We start from the raw sequence: 15,576 nt of genomic DNA on the forward strand, positions 1-15,576 counted from the left end.
TAGAATGTTCTAAAATAGCGTCTTTTTGTGATATTTGTTAGAAGGGATAGAAAGAAACAAAGTTATTGAATTTCGAGGTATGGTTTTCTATATATTTAACGAGTACAAAAAATTTTTTTTAAAAAGAAAAAATTAGAACAGATTTCTAAACCTACTTCATGGGCTGCAGTTTTCAATCGGCGGGAAAGATACACCCTCGTAATTCTTGACTGAAACGAAAAACCAAAAAAGGATTAAATTATTCTATATATATTTTTCTTCTCGATGAACTAAAAAAGTTCGTCGAGAAGTTTATTTAAATAATTGTTATAGCACCTTAAAGTCTATTTTTTCTTTTTAAAAAACACATTTTTTTTAACCCGCCAAAATTTGTAATTTCACACTATTTTCTGCCTTCTTTTTAGTTCTGCAGTCTGCTACAAGTAGTATACCAATAACTAATTTTTTCTACGTTAGTTTTACTCATATTGTTAAGAACGATGTAAATAAAATAATAAGAAGAGCCTATCACAAGGGACGTTCGAACGTGTACGCAAATGAATGGTTAATTGCATGAAAATTCTTAATTAAACTCTTTGCATTAAATACTTTCACGTGACATTTCTTTTCTATAAGAAAAATTTGAATTGATACTAAATAAATAAGGGTTTAGCGTGGATAATGATTCTGATGTAACTATTTTCATTCGTACAACTCATATGTTATTTTCAATTGTTTTTGAAATGATTTCGAAAGTTAATAGAAAGTCGTATACTTTTTTATTTTATTTTCTGATTCGAATGTCTACAAAATTTCTTAAAGGAACTATCGTTTTTGTCGAAACTGAAAGGTTGAAATATATATACCTGTTCATTTCTTAAAAATTAATTTACATACAAAATGTTACTCATACATACATATCTGTATTTATCATATTTCTTAATTATTTTACTATTACGTTATATTACATTTCAATGTTTGTATTAGACATCTTTAAATTAATTGTAAAATGCTATTACTGAAATATTCATTGCTGTTCTGCAGACATATTCAACTGTAAAATGAATAAAGCACGACTTGATCTTGTCTAATCTTCTTTTTCTCTATTTCTTTCTACAAATTTAATTTTTTTCCCCCATCCAACTGGCGTCTACTGATTTTCAATTACAATTCAGGTATCTACATACCCTTCTCACAGCGGTCAAATGTATTGCTTTTGAGTTGCGATTATATCGTATATATATATCGTAACTGTATATATACAGTTTACTTGCCGTGTAAAAAATAACAGGTCTCGTTCCAATAGCTATATGTTGAGTTAGCAACTAAATCACTTAGTTGCCAACTCGATAGTATTGAAAAGATTCTTTTTGAGATTGCTTCGGGAGGGAAGCTCTTGTTTCTGAGTGCTCTCGCTCTACAAAAGTTTTATGCCTTTTGTGTTATTGCAATGTTTCTTTTTCATGTTCCCGTTTAGGATGCATGAAAAAGTTAAATAATTAATTTCCAAAACCGCTTATCGAAACATTTTTCGGTTTACAGTTTAATCTAAACAATTTTACCACAATTCGTTTTCCTTTCCTCTGATAAATATTTAAAAAATTGACTATCTGCGATTACTAAAAGTTTTATTTTTGTACCTGCGGAATCGCCATCGATATGCTGTTTTCTATTACTTGATGACGATATTTTATTTGATAATGAACGAACATGTTGGGTTGACAAATTCGGGATATTCTTCGCTATTCTAATAAAGCTGAGCAAATCGATATACTATAGAAAAAGTATCTTTTAATTAATAAGATGAATCATACCGACTAAGCAAACCGTACTCTATTCTTTGTACTATTTCAGTATGAGGCACTATTCCAACTGGCAAGCTTGCTTGCGATAGAACAAAAATCACGACTATGTGTTAGCCTGAGAATATTAACAATAATATTCGTTTCCGTTCACTCGCTTGGCAATTAATAATATTAAGGTGCGATAATAAATAAATATACACACATATTAGATTGACAACTAAGTGATTGCGGATTTTGTCAATACCACCTAATGATAAAACCCGCAATCACTAAGTTGCCAACCCATATAACTATATACAACGTTGATTCGTAAAAGGTGAATTAATCATTTCGTCAGCGATTAAAAATTATGGATCAATAATTACGGAATGCACAGAAATATTCATGAAATTTCTCTTCCTGACGAAATTTTCCTTCTTCTCGATTTTGCCCATAACATACATAATGTACGTTAAATCGTTTTCTCTTCCTTTGTTGCTCTATTTCTTCCTCCTCTTCTTCATCCAGAAGTATCACTATCGTAGCTAACTGTAAGTCTTCGAGTAAAAATGGCATTAAAAATGGCATTTTGTTGTATGTTCTTTTATAACGTTTGATTTCCAACTGAGTGACACATTTATCCCGAGCACGTTGCGGACGATCGTGCAGAAATATTAACGCATAAACGCCCGGTCACGGAACGGACGCGGCACGGTTGTGTATAAATCGACCTTAATTCTGCTTAGGCGACACCGGAAGTAAGAACAAGTTACGCGCCACGAAATCACGATACGTCGGATGCGTCGACACACCTCGATTGTCGACATAGCGCGACATTGAGAGATTGGCGAAATAAATTCTTATTTCTTATTCTGTTTGCAAAATGATACTTTAAACATAATTTTTTATTGCATGAAAGTCAATTATGTTAAGAATCTTAATATATAGTGTATCTTATAATATATAATAATAATGTATCTTTACATTTTAGATTAATTTTTACATTAATTTTTATACTCCTATGTATGATTTAATAGACATTTAAAACATCTTTTCAAATGATTAAAATTTGTTCATATATTGCAAATTTTATAATCGTTGTTGTATAGTTATTGGATAATTGTACAATTTCGTTATATAGAGGAACGTAGCTTAATTAGAAATATTTGATAAAAGTTTATGCAATTAATCTTTTGGTTAAAAGTTTATTAAAACCAAAGCAGGAATTCTTACATTTTCCTTTGGTGTAGATGATTAGATAAAGGAAGAATGTATTTGGAAAACTATGGTAAAAATTGTCAATACAATAATTTATTAAATACATAATATAGGATATTATTTATAATTATACATAATACATATAATAAGTAAACAGATACTATCAATGTTATAGATTCTTTTGGAAAGTATTTGTACTAGTAGTGTCTTCCATAAATTAGGTGATCATCTGTTTGATAATTTAAGGATGCGCATCTATTTCGGTCACAACAATAAAAGTTCCTTTTCAAATTACTAATGAAATTATGACAAACAATGCTAGAAATTAAAAATATACGTGTACCTATATCTAACTGTTTATAAGAAGGTGGAATGCCTGCCATATATTTTTTCAACACATTAAATGCTGCATTTGTACAGTAAAAATGTTATTCGATGTAACTTGTTATTATATTGACTAGCTTGAAAGGCAGTGCGCACATTATATCTAGTTTTATATTTCAGAGGTTGCGGTTACATATTGCTTTTATGTTCGGCGATGACGGCATTGTAATTCAACTGAAATAGATCCAAGAATATGTATTAGTCGGTCAGAATTCAGAGCACCTATAGATGATTAAAGTGTTCCTGGAATATTTATTATCACACGTAAATACATTATTCGTGAAATAGTTACTACTTCATAGCATTTTAACTAATGCCATTAAATCCATTCGTTAACTTCTTCGGTGTAGCTTCATATTGCAAAAATAATTCTTGGTCTTAATCGTTTTCTCTGTCATAAAGAGCAAATGAAAAAATAATATTTGTAATAAAAATACAAATATTATTTCGATAATCGGAGATTATCCAATAAAAAGAATATTATACTATGTATAACTTTTTGTTAAAATTGAAAGTGTTAAAATGCAATTTTTGCATGTGTCTTAATACGGCCTCTATCTTTTTCAAATTCCTCCATTCCTTTTTCATTTATCTAACTAAAAGCAGTTTTATAGCACAGTTACAAATTTTTCACGCCTCGTGTAATAGCGACTAGTAGACTTTGGATTTTAATGCATTTAGACGAAATTCAATGTAAAAATACATATTTTTAAAGCGGAGTACTCGTCATAATCTTTACTAGATAAATTAGTAGGCAGTAAAAATTAGTAGATGAAATTTACATAAAAATTAGCAATCTGATAATAACATTCACGCTCCTATCTACAGAAAAACTAATATCGTTAGTTACTTTCCGATATAATTGTATAATATTATCAGAAATATCGTTGTTAAATAGGTTTTGGAGTTGGATATTTAATTAATTCACATAGATTCGGTTTTTATATTCTGTATTTCACCACCATGTACAACCATATGAACACATCGGATACACTGAGGCAATTAACCCGTGGCGGACGCCAAAAACAAAAGAGCGTCGTTAGAAGTCGTACCAACTTTACATGTAGAAACTAATGATCGTACCAACCTAATATTTTTCTGAACAAATATTTCAGTTTATTTCTACTGTTAGGTAACTCCCTGTATACACGGTTTATTGATTGAACCAATTTAGAAAATTTAGATCGAAATGTTTACCTGACAGAACTTCCGAAACAGACAATTTACATAGAAGCTACGCAATAAATCGCTTCGTTTAAAACAAACGAGTTCCAAGGAACGCGTGATCGCTATATTTATCGCAATCACCTGAAGAGATCGAAGGTTGTCTCTAATAGTTTTTGCCGTGTTTTTTAACACTAGAATTACCGGTATTTGAGACGTAGCTATCTCTACCAAAGCCAGTCGAAATGACTGGTCTTTAAAAAATACGTAATAGTAGAATATTTTTATATTTATTGATTTATTATTATCTTACAAAAGGAAGTCCATGTTATGAGATCATAAAAACAACTTTAATAATAACAATAAGTACAACAATGAAGAATATTTTGTACCAAAACTTTTGGTAACCTTTGGTAACAAGAATGTTAAAATAAATTTCCATTGGTAAATATAAGAAGTATAATATAATAATATAATAATAAGAGTAATAAGCGTAATAGAATAAATAAAATACAAATATAACTTACATTATTAGGTACAGAATTTCTCATTCATCACACTTCGTACAAACGTAAACGTTCTTCTGCCTGCATTTTCCGCATACATATTTTTTTACAAAGATTGCAACTGGTGGTGGTCTTATCATTATTACAGTACCCCATGTGACACCATTTGCGTGAATAAGGTGAGTTCGGATCTCAGATGCTCTATGATGTTCTATTCGTGATTTTTCATTGTCAGCGGCAAGCTAGTCTGCTAATTGAAACATAAAATCTTTTCTGGATATCTGCTCACATGTGCTTTTTTTTTATCTAAAATCCAGGCAATTATACCAGCTAAATCTAAAATATTAAAAAATGCTTGAAGTGGCCATCTTCTTGATCCCGACTTCACGCTATATTTTTTTCCCATTTTGTCTGCTATATCTATCCCAAATTTTGTTTTATTATAAAATTCCACCGTTTCAGGTAGGTCCTTTTCGCTTTTTCCTAAATAAGGAAATCTATTTACAACATACTTTGTTTGAACATCGGATGCTAACCAAAATTTAATTCCGAATTTGTCGGGTTTGTTATATAACTCTATGCTGGTTATAGTCATATCTTTTGAAACATAGGCAATGAATACTGATTACGTTGATCTAGTCATCGTTGACTCGCATTGCTTATTTAATAGCGGTTTGTATGACCCGAATCAGGAACGTAGATTGTCGCCCTTATTATGCAGCTCGCGTTGCTTAACACTGTTAGGGTTATGAAGAATAGTCTACACGGTACAATCAGTTTCTTGACTCTGCGAAAGAACGTTGAGATTTTTATTGCATTTTAAAACGCGATTGATATCGAATGATACATTTCTGATAAATGTATTCTTAATTAGTTAGAATATAAAAAAAATATATGTAGTTAGTCTTTTCAATATCGAGTTTGTTGTCAGCCTGTGAGAAAAAATAATTTTGTTAGTTATGAACAGTTAATTATAAATCGGAAATGATAACAACATATAAGAAAGATAGAAAAGTCTGACTAATCTGTATTTTTACTGATAGACAGTTTCGAAAGAAACGGAAGTTTTATAAAATTCAAAACCTATGGCTTCGTTAGATGTGTGTTTTTTCGTTATAAATTTTAAGTACTTCAAGCAGACTCTATTACATGCTATTAATTTTAAACAACTGAAAATTGTCAATTTATAAATGTCTTGTTTAATTTAGTTCTCCCAAAATAAATAGAAATTAATACTTGTGTGTATGAAAAACACATGAATCGTACAATTTGAAGGTTCTGTCCAAAATTAAATTATATTCGATTCGTATGGTTTCGTCTCTGCTCTCCTGTTACTTTTCGATGAAAAATATTTATGCCAATGATTTATTACGATAGATACATGAAACTAAAATGTATTATTTATGAAATACCATCCTTTAATTTTCAAATTATTATTATATCAAATGTTCTTTGTATTCCATTGTATTCTTTTAACGTCAAATGCATGCCAAATTGAAAAACTGTAATTTCTTCAATGTAATGCATATCTTTCGTGCAAATATAGTAATTATTGGTACAAGTTATCAATCTTTAGTATTTGCTATTAAGGGACTACATATACTTAAAAAGAGTACATTCAACACCAATTATAAGAAATCGACTATCACTTATTTGCATATATTTTATATTATACAGAGTGGTTGGTAACTGGTGGTACAAGCGGAAAGGGAGTGATTCTAGGCGAAAAAAGAAGTCGAAAATTTTCTTTTTTAATTTTTCCATCGAGACAACGATCTACAGTGAGATCCGTTATAACGAGACGCGATAAAGTGCACGCTCACCGAGCGAAAATTCAAAGTCGATTTTCTCGAAAACAAAGCCTGGAAAGAAAAATGTTGATCGCTCTTGGCGATACAATGGTCATTTGACATTCTAATCGCACATTATTATATAATGATTCCTGTAATAAAACTCAAATTATGTATCGAAAAATTCTGACAAAAAAGTATTTAAAATTACTTAATTATTTATAAGCATAAAATAACTTTCAAAAAATTAATTTAGTAAATTCTACGATATTTCTGATATCACTTTTGAAAACATTGTTTTAAGGATAATTTAATGTTCATGATAATTCAATGTCTTAAAATAGCTTCGCTATTTAAAAGATTTGTGTCATGAAAGTAAGGATGTGGCTACTACAAAAATTGTACTTTTTAATTTTTAATTACTAATTGTATACATGTTACCTATAAAAGTAAAAGAAAAAGAGTAAAAGAAAATTATCATTATACGTGTGATATTTCTGGTATTAATTTCCAATAAATATATAACAATAATTAGTAGAAAATTATGGTATGTAAATTATTGTAAATGAAAGAAATATAGATGCAACAAGGAAAGTCATACTAAATTTTTACCTGTTTTACCTGTATCTGTTTCTAGCGTCAATACCACATTGAGTAATTCTATAATAATTAAACAAAAGACGGCTATGTTGTCAAATATAATATCATAAATTTTCCATCTTGAATATCATCGTACGAAGCGCAATTCTTAATATTTGAAAGCCACAAGTAAAAAACATCATAAGTCACATTTCCTTTTATCTTTTTATTTTATCTTTATCTTTTTATTTTATTCTGGGATTAAATCTCGTATTTTTTCACCCTCTTGAACATTTAAAAAATATAAATAACATTAGCAGAGAGAGAGAGAGAGAGAGAGAGAGAGAGAGAGAGAGAGAGAGAGAGAGAGAGAGAGAGAGAGAGAGAGAGAGAGAGAGAGAGAGAGAGAGAGAGAGAGAGAGAGAGAGAGAGAGAGAGAGAGAGAGAGAGAGAGAGAGCTTGTATCAGGTTATTCCCGTTTTTTTCATTTTTTCATATTAAAATATTTCTTCTTAACCATCGAGCGACATAAAAATCAACGAATCAACAAAAATCATATTTTATCGTATGTTATTTATTTTTTCTGTATAAAAAGTTGAAGGTTCCTATAGAATAATAACTTTAATATCAATTCGTTATTTTATCAGATTGTCGATAAAAATCGGTTAAATAAAAAGCGAAGGCGCTTTTTCTGCTTTTCTTCTCTCATACCACATGCACATTAAACGGAATTTCGAATTGCGCGATCGTTAAAATTAGACGTTGACGAGGTGCGAGTGTTCGCCGCATCGGAACATCTCGTACGGAATTCGAAACATGCGAACCGATCGCTTTGGTCGCCCTCTATGCGTTGAATACGTCGGGGCTAAGGGTGTGCCACAAATCCGAAATAGAAGTGAAATTTCTCTGCCGCATGTCGCAACGGCTACGGCGATTCACGTGTTTCGAGAAATTAATCTTTGTACGGTAATTTAAGCTGACAAGCATTTACAAGGAAAGTTGCTGCGCTATCAGGTAACTGTAGCTAACCAGTTGGAGCTGGTCGCTGCGGATGCGATCACCAGGGGTTTGGAAATTGCTCCGACTTGTTATTTGAGATCCTCGGTAGACGAATTAAGGGTTCGATCTAATTAGAAAAAGCGAGAAGTTGTTTCGCTAGGGACTCGATTTTCTATTACAACTGGAAATTAGCTTTTGGAATTAGCTTAACTGAAGATAAAAATGATGAGAAATTTATAAATACATAGATTGCAAATTAGCTTGTATAATTTATAATTTATATTATGAAAAATTTGAAAGAAATTTGAAGATTAAAGAAGAAGGAGAAAAACATGATAAGTACATTTTTGTTGATTTCCTGATTTTAATGTCACTTTATGACTAAAAGGGGATTTTGATATATTGTATAAACCATAATATTTATGTCGTGGTAGATGTCTTTCGTACGATTAGTTATGCGTTTATAATGATCAATGAAAGTGTTGGCACAGATTGACTTGTTTTGTAAACTTTTATACTGTTTGTTTAACTTTTTTCTAAAATATAAAAAGTGGTTTTACGATATTCTATATAAACTTCTATTCTAAGTAATTCTTGTAAGGAATTTCTGTTTCTATAAAATCTTGTAAGGGATTTCTATTTTGGTTCTTATGCACATTGTTTCTAGATTAATTATTTACAAAACTTTGTTATTTCCGAGACAGTCCTAGAATTGTTTCTTGTATCGATTTTATAGTAATTGAAACATTACGTTTCTATAAAAACAGTTCAATATACAAGTATCTTTTATCATTTAGTTTTATACTTTAGAATGGAAAGTTATTTTACCAAAGAATTAAATAAGGCATCGTATGTTTTACGAATTTACTCAGCATTTTATAAGAAAGTCTAGCGCATGCATATACCTAGTGTATGTGTTTATCGTTGTTCGTTACTATTGGGTTGGCAACTAAGAGATTGCGGATCTTGTCATTAGGTGGTAATGTCATTTAGTTTAAAATAGTTAGAATTAAAATAGTTAGAAATTGGAGGAATCAGTCAGGTTTAAAAATATGATTGACAGAGTTTCGTAGAAGGCAAAGATATAACTGTTGAAACAAGTAATATGCGAATATTATGGCAAGCAGTATTTCAAACGTTATGAAGAGGCTGGAAAAATGTATGTTTAGTCCCAAAACCAAAAAGGAAAGGATATTTGTAAGATGATTTGATCGATAATGTAACAATATATAAAAATTTGAAGTTGCATCTTTTAAAAAAAATGGATAATATGGTTTGGCGTGTTCTTTCTCTGAAATTTTGATTTTTTACAACAGTGTAGTTTTTACACTTTGCAGAATTTTATTGTAATATTTTAAATTCTTGCATACATCGGTGATTTTAACTAGCATTGTATTTTTCTTTTTATATATTTTTGTTTATATTACATTTTATATATACTATTTATATTTCCAATATATTTTACTTGTTAAAATCTTATGACGTTGGTTACGTTGTTGGTTATGAAATATAATTTATGTCAAGCGTGACAAAACGAGTGAAAAAGAGAGACGTTTCATGTATACAACTTGAAATGAAGATAAATCCTCTTTGTAATTTGATCTGTTATATCATTATTTATGAAATTGTAAACAAAACATTTGTATAATGTTGTGCAGCCTTTGAAACATGTGTATAGAATGATTAATTATTTTTTTTTTTTTTACATCTCTATTGTGTATCTAACATTTTAAGAAAAATAACTAGTGAACTACAAAACTAATGAAAACAAATTATTAATAGTTTTTTCTGAATAATACTTTAGGAAATTTTACTGCCTTATAAATAGGATAAAATTTCCAAGGTATTAAAGGTATTAAAGGATTTTTATGATAAATTACTTGCACTATTTTTTGTTAATTTCATATATGAATTTTGTATTCAAATTGATTTAAACTTAACAATCGATAAAAATCGAACCAAATTTTGAGTTTAATAATTCAAATAAACCAATAATTGTGAACACTTTTGTTAAATCAATGGTAAAAGATTTATATAATTTACCCAAAGCCGAAGTTTTCGTTTACGCAACAGCTGTTAGATAACTTCAATACAAGTGACGAAAGAAAAAAGAAATCAATAAATTTATTGGTATATTTGTACTATTTGTTTCTGTATTATTATTATAATATATTTATATTATTATTATGAATAATAATAATAATGTCGTTATTATTACATTATTATTATTATGTAATATTATTGCTTAAATTTCACTTGGAATCAATTTTAAAAATATTATTATGTAATACTAATCTTTTTACAAAACGTTAACTACAAGATCTAGTATTTATATTTTACTACAATTAAATTGATATCGCTTTTAAAAAATATTAATAACAATGTAAAAAGAGTTCAATTAATTCTTAATGTTAAGAGAAAATTTTACTCCTAACTTCTTTCAATAAACTCCATTAACACTATTGTTTTTAAAGATGCTACAGATACCCGAAAGGATTATTAATTGTATATTACAACGATCAAATTGATATCAGAGTTTGAATTAATTACAGTCCAGAGGGTGTTAAATTACTAAAAGAATTGGTTTATTTATCAGTTGTTATTTAAGAAAAATATCAATCTTTGGCTACATCAGTTACAGTGTTGAAAGCGTTAAATGAGAAACAGGATATTTTTATTTCCCAACTGCCATTTTAAAGAAAACTTCATTTCGAATGTCTTTGAAAACTTTTAACAAATTCCATTAATATTCATCTGTTTAGAAAATGGTGTATAGTTCTATTAAAAAGACTAGTGATTTCACGACGACTAACGATGATATCAGTATTCGAAAGTGGTAACTACAGCTTGAAAAATGTGAAATTAACCGTAGTCTTTCTACATGTAAAAAATCTGCTGTAGCTTCGATCGACGAACTCGATTTCTGAACCGCTGAAACACTTTTCTCCATGATTACAGCATATACTGGCGTAGTTTGGATTTAAAGCTGCTTGAGTCACGCCTACTCTTATGCAGCCCGGCATGCAGGTCTGCAGTTCTGCTGCGCGAGTCTGCAGGCGTCGCGATCGATTACTTTTACCTCTGGACACGACCAAAGAACGTTCCACCGTGTTTCCCAAGGTCTCGCGGTGAATATTGATAGGGACACTTCTCTCTATCTTTCTCTCTCTCTCTCTCTCTCTCTCTCTCTCTCTCTCTCTCTCTCTCTCTCTCTCTCTCTCTCTCTCTCTCTCTCTCTCTCTCTCTCTCTCTCTCTCTCTCTCTCTCTCTCTCTCTCTCTCTCTCTCTCTCTCTCTCTCTCTCTCTCTCTCTCTCTCTCTCTCTCTCTCTCTCTCTCTCTCTCTCTCTCTCTCTCTCTCTCTCTCTCTCTCTCTCTCTCTCTCTCTCTCTCTCTCTCTCTCTCTCTCTCTCTCTCTCTCTCTCTCTCTCTCTCTCTCTCTCTCTTTCTATCTCCACGACGAGTCGACATAAAAATTGCCGTATCTACAATTTTCTACGATAAACTAAACGCAATATACTCAACTGTATGATCAAATGACGACCCTGGTTTCTGAAAATTTATATAATGGTAGATGTTTTATTTAAATTCAAATTTCTAGATCTTTATAATAAGCTATGAAAAATGATACGACGTATGTAATTTTAAAATTCAGTACGTCAACTAATTCCATATCATCAATATTATCTCTTTATTTGTCTTTCTTAAGCTCTTGAAAAATATTGAATAATATTAAATGTCAACATCTTTTTTCAACTATTTCATATAAAATACTTTCTTGCTTAAAGGTAGGAAGACACTAAAAATGGGTTCATTATGTTTTTTCTATTTAAATTATAATACATTATTTAAATAGAAAAAAGATATCAGAGATTTTTATTATTATTAATTGTAATAGAGTTTTTAAAAGTTAGTGAGAAAGTTTATAAAATACAGGATTTTAATTAAATTTAATGTCTTTAATTTAATAAAAATACATATAAAGAAAATATATAACGCGTTTTAGGATTATATAAATAATAAGAAGAACATAAAGAAGAAGATATATAAGATTAATATAAAGAAGGAAAGATTTCAGCTCATTAGATGTTTTGTTTACTATTTTTCTTGCGTTTACGTATGCAAAAAGATTAAACACTGTTCCTCTATTCGCCAGTATCGTAATATTCAGCAAGTTTTCTAGTGAATAGCATTAATTGAATTGCGTAAGTATCCTCTGAATAGCATAAAACTTTGTAAAACGTTGAGAAATCTGTGCTACGTTGGTCTCGAATTTTGTAGAATTCTGTGAATCGATACAGTAAATTGTACTTAAGGGGTTAGGTCTAATATTTTTAGAAATTACTAATTTTTCTCTTAGAATAATGTTTTTCGTGATTTTGCACTCAGTAAATTTAAGAAAGAAAAATGTAAAAATTATTTGCATATATTATGGTACAAAAAATTTAGAAACATAATTGTATAACAATTATATAAATTATGTGATATATATAATATTTATTCTAATAATTGGTTAATTATTATAGGTTAATAATTGCTTCCATTAGGAAAAAGTCGTTTTATATGTATATTAATATAATAATATAGTTTATTAAACGTAATTGAGACGCAATCTATTTTATTTATTTGTTTTTATATTTATATGGAGTTTATATAGATACCAAACTTGTTACTTTCTTATTTACGTTCAAAATTCTTTCTTTGAATCACCTTTCTTCTAATAAGAACAAATTGCATTTCGCCATTGTAAGCTTTAATTTGTCCAATTTAACTAAATTGTTAAGACAAAAACAACATAAACATAATACGGCTTCGCATCTTACCTTATCTTTGGTACGTTAAATTTAACAAATTACAATTAAAATATCTGCTAAATTAATAGTTTTTTAACATAATTAGGTTAATACATAATAATAGGTTCCATTTGAAAAAGTGAAATCCCTTAAAATCTTCCCTACTGCTCTACCCGCAAAAAATATTTTGCGCATGACGTTCCCCTGAATGAACGATGAACCAAATAATTTTAGTTCAAACATTTTTTTGATAACCTCAATGATACCGATCATTGCTAAAATATGTTTAATATGAAAATTATAAATAATCAAATCTCATTTCCTCGATTATTACAGTTTATTTATTACGTCCTTTCAAAAATTTGTAGAATAAATATTTTATAAATTATAAAAATATTTCATTAGGCTATGCTAAGATCTAAATACGATTTAAGCGATCCAATTAATCGAATATTAAACCTATCCGATACATTTACAGATATGATTTACTTTTCCTGTAGCAAATTCAGCAACAATATTTATTTAGCAACAATATTCATCGTTTCAAGAAATTTTTATACAATTAGAGCTTTATACACTATTTAAATTATGTTTTATGAATTTTATCATTACCACCTAATGACAAAATCCGCAATCACTTAGTTGCCAACCCAATATTTTCGAAACTTACCTATAACTTAAGATTAAGTATAACCTAATGCGTATAGTTACTTCCGTGTAATTTAGGCTTTTTTTATATAAATCTGTGAACTATACAATAATAATAGGCAATACTGTTTTGTTTTATCATTAACCTGCCATTTGAGCTACCCAGCTTTCTTTCAAACTCTTAAGCGTCACTAGGCGCGGTTGCCTACAGCTTTGGTCGTCTTGACAACTGTGATTGTTCTCTGTCACCGAGGCTTAACGCAGAACTAGCGCGTTGACTGTCGCGTCACCCACGTTCGGTCGACATCAAAGGTGAAATGGTTTCTGATCCGACAGTGTCACCCATATTCGGCTGACGATTATTTCACTACTTGCGAACGATCGTCGTAGATATTTGAAAAGATATTGCACAGGAAGTGATAAAACTATTGAATTGTTATAAAAGAGAATTGTTTATTAAGAGAATTATTTAGAATGTAAAACTTTAAAATATTCTATACGAAGCTGAGGTTGGTCGGCAGACAATTTGGACAATAAGTTGTTGTTTTCTTTAAATTCTCTCGTGTCTTTCACCGGTCCATTCAACGTCTTTTATCTGCATAACATAGTTTGCATGCGCGTCCAATGCTTCTTCCGCAATCAATTCGTTTTTATCATCTTCAGAAAATATTTTCTTGTAAAATATGCACATTGCATCATTTGATTCTGATCGACTATTTCACTTGTCTGGTTGGGTATTAGCCAAACCATCTACTTTAATTGGTGTCGTTATTGATTTCCTGTTTCTTTTACTAAGCAATGCAGTTTCTTTCGAGATGTCGCAGAGACAATTATCTTTATACGATGATATCGTTAATAATGCAGAACTTCCGGCTTTACGGTATCGATTCATAGCCCTGGGTTTAACACGTTGGTCGTCACGTCACCCATATCTATGTGACGGGTATACTTCCGTTGGAGAGGGGGGGGGGTGTCACCCAAATATGAGCGACGCTCTTCTTGTTCGAGTTAATTAACACGTTGGTCGTCGTGTCACCCGTATTTATGTGACGGGTATACTTCCGTGGAAGCCCCGTCACCCAAGTATGGATGACGCTCTTCTCGTTCGAGTTAATTAAATATAGGATATTATATATAGGATATACAACATGAAAATATTAAAAACATATTATACCGTACTTTCTATTAATTCGTATTCTGGATAAAATATTACATTATGCTATATCGCATGGTATTTGTTTAAACGTTCCAAACGTATTTGGGCCGATTTTGGGCACTTCGAACAATAATTGTAGACTTCGTCATCGCTACTCTCCTCACTTTCAAATATATTTTCACGCTGTTTACTGAAAAAAATAAGACATTCGGCCCCGAACCGCGTGACGAGAAAGTCGAAAGAAACGGCCACGTTTTCACCGAGAAACCGACCGAGCGACGCTATTGCGTATCGACGTTAACAATTAACCGATGTTAATTGCAGACTGTACGTTGTTGTTATTTGTTTAATAAACGTTAGTGGTTAAACGTCACCGAGTGTACTTCAGTGCCTATCACACCATTTCACCTCATATAGGATATTATATATAGGATATACAACATGAAAATATTAAAAACATATTATACCGTACTTTCTATTAATTCGTATTCTGGATAAAATATTACATTATGCTATATCGCATGGTATTTGTTTAAACGTTCCAAACGTATTTGGGCCGATTTTGGGCACTTCGAACA

General features: G+C 30.3%; 1 long non-coding RNA gene across 1 annotated transcript in view; it reads right to left on the minus strand.

The window, feature by feature from the left end:
- Positions 1 to 7,095: 7,095 nt before the first annotated feature.
- Positions 7,096 to 15,576, minus strand: part of LOC117151387 — a 33,652-nt gene continuing 25,171 nt past the window's right edge. Inside the window, exon 5 of the long non-coding RNA XR_004461273.1 lies at positions 7,096 to 7,107. This is a non-coding gene — a long non-coding RNA (uncharacterized LOC117151387). The remainder of the gene's footprint in view (positions 7,108 to 15,576) is intronic.

Source organism: Bombus impatiens, unplaced genomic scaffold (genome assembly GCF_000188095.3).
Source record: "Bombus impatiens unplaced genomic scaffold, BIMP_2.2 scf_0182, whole genome shotgun sequence".
NCBI lineage: Eukaryota > Metazoa > Arthropoda > Insecta > Hymenoptera > Apidae > Bombus > Bombus impatiens.